The following is a 6,043-nucleotide window of genomic DNA, read 5'->3' on the forward strand; positions in this document are numbered from 1 at the left end:
TCCACAACTAGCTGTAGAGATAATCCCAGTAGGAAATTTAGAATATCTGTACTCCTGGCAGAACTAGCTATTTTGGTTTTCCAGTTTACATCAGGAAGATTAAAGTCTCCCATAATGATAACTTCCCTTTTCAATGTCATTTTAGCTATTTCCTCAACTAGTAGATCATCTACTTCTTTGACTTGGCTAGGTGGTCTATATATCACACCTACACGAGTTACCTTATGATTATCACTTCATGCTATCTGACTTCATCCTCCATTGCATGTGGTGCCCCGTGCTCTATAACATGTACACTGTTAGTCTCACAGTGCGCTCTCCTGGGGTGAGTGAAAGCCCTACTAGTACTCCCTATTGTGTTGCTTTTGCTGCATACCGCACTGTTTTTATGCTGTTCACTGGCTGGCTAAAACACTCATATAAATCACAATCTGCCCCTCGACATGTTTCGCCAAACACTTGGCGTCTTCAGGGGTTTGGGCAGAAGTACTGTACATGCGCCAAACTGCTGTCCGCCTCAGGCCCAGTCATCACTGCATTTTCCCAGTGTGCAGTTAGGGAGATATAACATCCCTGCCCGTGCTTACTGGTACACGTATCGGTGTTTATGTGGACTTTGCCACAGATGGCGTTGCGCAGTGCACACCTGATTTTGTCCGCCACTTGGTTGTGCAGGGCAGGGATGGCTCGCCTGGAAAAGTAGTGGCGGCTGGGAACCACGTACTGTGGGACAGCCACCGCGATTCACCAGACGGAATGACAGCATTTCAAAGGCCAGGAATTTTGAAATGCTGACATTCAGCACCAGGGATCGCTGGTGGGTAGGGGGGTACTTCCTCTTTCTCTCCAGTGTTTGGGGGATGGACAGCTGAACGCTTCCATGGGACAATGTGGAGGTGCTGGGTGACTGTGGTCGAGGTGTTGCTGCCACATCCTGTTTGCGGGGTGGCAGGTGCCACTGTCACTCCAGAGGGGGAGGAAGAGGCTGAGACTGCAGCAGAAGACGGAGCAGGAGGCGCCTGAGATCTTTAGTGGTTATTGTGGTGTGTACTCCACTGTAGCTCGTGCTTTGCATTTAGATGCCTGGTCATGCAGGTGGTGCTCAGTTTTAGAACATTTATGCCTCACTTCAGGCTCCAATTGCACAACGTGCAAACCATTCGCGTCTTCTCGTCAGCACATTGTCTGAAGAACTGCCACTCCAGGAAACTCCTTGGAGCTGGCTTTTGTGTGCTCAGTCCCTGGGTGTGGTGGGCAGTAGCAGGCATACTGGCTAGGCGACGGCCACTCTGCTTTTGCACCCTGCTCCCTCTTTTGCTGTGCGGCTGGCACTGTGTGACCACCACCTCTTCCGCCGAACTGCACACGTCACTCGCATGACTTTGATTCCATGTAGGGTCTAGGCCCTCATCATCCTCCACATCATCTTCCACCCACTCTTCACCCCTGTCCTCCTTGCCGGTCTGCACACTGCAGAAAGCTGCAGCAGTTGGCACCTGTGTTTCGTCATCATCAGAGACGTGCTGCGGTGGTCCTCCCATGTCCACTTCCTGAAACATAAGTGGTTGGGCATCAGTGCACTCAATCTCTTCCACTTCTGGGGCAGGGCTAGCTGGATGGCCCACAGAAACCCTGCCAGCAGAGTCTTAAAAAACCATAAGAGACTGCAGCATGACTTGGGGCTCAGACTGTTTGGCTGATTTGCAAGGGGGTGAGGTGAAAGACAGATGCTCATGGGCTGTAGGTGCCAACTCTGCGCTTTCAGCAGGGGACCGGGTGGGAGACAATGTGAAGGAACTGGAGGCACTGTCAGCCACCCAATCTACTACCCCCTCCACTTGTTCTAGCCTCCCCATTCATACACCGGTATTCGGGCCTACGAAAATAATGCTGAACGTTCTGTCGCCTACAAGCACCTGAGGAAGGTGTTTCATTTGTGCATGAAGCTGGCACAGATCGACCACGTCCGCTCCCTGCAACAGGAGCTCCACCAACACCACGACCAAGGCCACGTCCCTTATTTGATGCTCTCCTTAGTCTTTGAGGTCACCCACTGAACTAACAGACAGATTAACTATATTAATTTCCCTGTCACGGATGCAGTGCAGTTGTACCTCAAACCAAAAATGGGTATACGTCACCCACTGAACTAAGGGTCCATTCACATGTCCGCAATTTTTTATCCACATCCGTTCCGCAAAATTGCGGAACAGATGCGGACCCATTTATTTCAATGGGGCTGCAAAAGATGCGGACAGCATTCACTATGCTGTCCGCATCCGCAATTCCGTTCCGTTATGCGGATCCAGGAAAAAAATAGAGCATGTCCTACTTTTGCCTGCAAATTGCGGTCCGTGGCCCTATTGTAGTCAATGGATCCGCAAAAATGCGGATGACATGCGGAAGGGTGCCAAATGTCATCCGCAATTGCGGATCCACAGGAAATAGAAAAAAAGAATCCTGCCCCATGTGACCTTCAGCACCAGGGAGAAGTTGGCAGAAGAAAGTGGTGCAAGAGAAAGGCCATAAAAAATGAGCTCATTTGAGGTAGAAAAGCTCATAGTGCTCATCCAGGAGCACCCAGCCCTGTGGGGCACCAGGGCAGAAGTTTATCATGACAGGGTTGCAAAGGATCGGTCATGGGAGGAAGTTTGCAAAGAATTGCTGTCAAGTGCATGGACCTCTGGATCAAAGCAAAAGAAAGAAAAAATGCGTGAGTATATAATTTTATTAAAAATTATGTGTATTTTAAATTGCTTCATACACACATCCATGGAGCACGGTCCGTGTAAACCCAGCCTGACGTGCACTGGCATGCAGAAGTGCACGGCGTCATTGGTTGCTATGATGCTGTGCGCTCCTGCACTCCAGAGCATGGCAGGCCGGTTTTACATGGACTGTGCTCCACAGATGTGTGCGTGACGACTTATGTTCCATGAGTGGGCCATATGTCCTGGAACAGCATAGAAAGTGTACTTTTGCACATATTCTATGCTTCTTCATGACAGATGCCAATTCACTTTTGTGTAAATATAGTACATTATATATATTTTGTGCAAGAGGCCTATTTAGAAAATGTCGAATAATTTTGTTCTACTTTAAAAACCATATTTATGAATTTAGAATTATAAATTTCTTCCATATGAATTGATAATAGGCCTCTTTCACAAACTTGATTATTAGGGCTCATGGAAATGGCCGTTGATTGGTCATTCCGTGCATTGGGGAGTGCCATATGCGGGCCGTACAACGGCCATGTGCATGAGCCCTAATACTAGAAGGATGTTTGTATTTTCCCTCCTACACATGTCCGTATGCCCTCTGAGACACATGGTCTGTGAACAGGCCTTATGTCACAGAACAGCACTGATTGTGTGCACAGGAGCTAAATCTCACTTTGAGGTTTATTCTAAATTTGTCAAGTAAATTTGTATTAATAATAATAAATAAAAAATAAAAATAAAGAAACGCTGGTATACCTGCCGGGACCAGTTCCGGAGAGAACTTAATATGCAACAGAGGAGCGGCGACGGAGGGAAAAAAAAAATCTTACATGTACACCCGTCAGCTGCAGTTTCTCAAACAAATTATGGAAGTAAGAAGGTAAGTAATTTTTATGTTATATTTTTAGTATAGTGGACCTTTCACCAGTTTGTACTCAATAAATGCGGTACCTCACACTGTAGCACATGTCCCCTACATGTCATATTGCTATGCTAATATTTTTCATGATATGCTTCTCCGTTGCGCCGCTGTAGCCCCCATTCTGATTAGGTGCCCTGTATGCTAATTACTAGCATCGGAACAGGGAGGAGGAGACATCAGCTTTTCTCACTGGGCGTTTCTTCTGTCTGGCTGTGGCGCAGTCCAATCACAGCGGAGCGCATCACAGCCATTGAGAAAAAACAGCTCACTTTCTCCCTGGCTGTGACGTGATCCGCTGTGATTAGACTGCACCACAGCCAGACAGAAGAAACGCCCCGTGAGAAAAGCGGATGTCTCCTCCTCCCTGTTCCGATGCTAGTAATTAGCATACAGGGCACCTAATCAGAATGGGGGCTACAGCGACGCAACGAAGAAGCAGATCATGAAAAATATTAGCAATATGACATGTAGGGGACATGTGCTACAGTGTGAGGTACCGCATTTATTGAGTACAAACTGCTGAAAGGTGCTCTTTAAAGACATTTATTTATAAAATAATTTAATAATACATTTTATTTTTCAGCACTGTGGACAACCTCTCCAAAAATTCTGCATCACAAGCACCGTCCATTTAAGTGGATGAGAGACCACTACCGTCCACGTTAGTGGATGAACAAGAAGATGAGATCGATCACCCAGAAGCCATGGGGGAATCATCTGGGTCACAACTGCAGCAACCATCGGATGTAATTACTGAAGCAGTACCGGAAAACCCTCAAGTCAGCCAAGAAGCAGCTGCTGCACCCGTTCATCGTTCTTCTGGCAGACGAGGCCGATTCCGGTTTAGATCTTCGAGGACAGGTAGATATGATGGTAATGGAATATCTAAACCGGAATCGGTCTGACGGCAAAGAAGAAGCAATCTTAAAAGGGCTAGCTTCTACCTTGCGCCGTGTGTCAGAAGAACAGCATGTGCGGTGCATTTCTGCTATGGCGCTACTTCTTGACCTGTTCACTGGCCAGCAGGAGCCACATCACGTGGTTGATTACCTTGAAAAATCTAGAAATGCTATGTTGAATATAGTTAACATGATGCACCGGCCAATCACAGCCATGCCATTACTAGGCATGACTGCGATGGCTTCTAATTGCCCACAGCTTAAAAGCTTGGTTATTGGCTGCCCTGCAGCCTTTCAACAAGCTTTATTAAATGCCCGAACACTGAACTCGAACCCAAACTTTTGCTGCAAAGTTCAAGTTCGGGTCTGGGTCCCCGAACCCGCAAAGTATGGCACGGACCCGAACTTTGCAGTTCGGGTTTGCTCAACACTAATCTTGATGAAAAATTATCGGCATCACATCTCCATGTGTAATCAGGGATGTGCTTCCCATAAGGAATAGAACAGAATGAGAGAGGAACGGGACAATCCGGCTGATGTAAATGAGCGCTGATGGATGTGTTTATCCATCCACACAATGTGGGCCATTGTTTCAAACATACTTGAAAGGTTCCATACAGACAAATACATCAAAGGCTGGAGCTGTGCTCCCCAAGATATGGGAGGAAATTTGATATGCAGTTGTTAGTGTTAGTCCACTATGGAAAACCTCTTTTCCAGTGGACAGGTCTCCTGCTGAATAGCTTATCTTGGGAGGTCCTTGATACCAGGATCCCTCACAAAAAACTTTTATTATCTGTAGAACTCTATTGTGGTAGGGAAAGGTATGCATTACACATCAGAAGGCATTCCTCTAAGGGCGCATTCACACAATTTTGCGAAACAGGTGCGGATCCATTCATTGTTCCGTTCCATGGCCCCGCAAAAATTATAGAGCATGCCCTATTCTTGTCCGAAACCGCGGACAAGAATAGGTATTGTGGGGTTTCGCTCTGGCAGATAGGGTAAGCGGGCGCAGTACGGAGGCAAAATACAAGTTCTTAACTTAAAACGTCAGTGTTTATTCACACTTGAGGCAATTGCACAAAACAGCACATAACTTTGCAGTCTTGGTGTTAATTCACACACAATGGAATGTTCATATAACACAAGTCACCTTGCTGGCAGTTCTTCCTCCAGTAGTCCACAGCAGGTTTTAGGGGCCCTGTTTCCCCAGCATGCGGCTCTAAGCCCTCCAGCACGGCACAAAGCCACAGATCCCAAAAACAGAGACCTCTCTGCTGAGCCCAGCTGCCTATTTAAGGACAGCCAGGTGCTGCCAAAACCCAGACCGGCACTTAAATTCCGGTCTGGTATTTGACCTCACATAGCTGGAAACCAGCCCAGCCGCACATGCTGGGAGGAAAATACCCGCTTTGCCAGACACAACCACTCACTGTGTCACAGTATTCTCTATATAGCGCCGGCCATGTGCGGTCCGCAAAATGCGGAACGCACAT

Source organism: Bufo bufo, chromosome 1 (genome assembly GCF_905171765.1).
Source record: "Bufo bufo chromosome 1, aBufBuf1.1, whole genome shotgun sequence".
Taxonomy (NCBI): domain Eukaryota; kingdom Metazoa; phylum Chordata; class Amphibia; order Anura; family Bufonidae; genus Bufo; species Bufo bufo.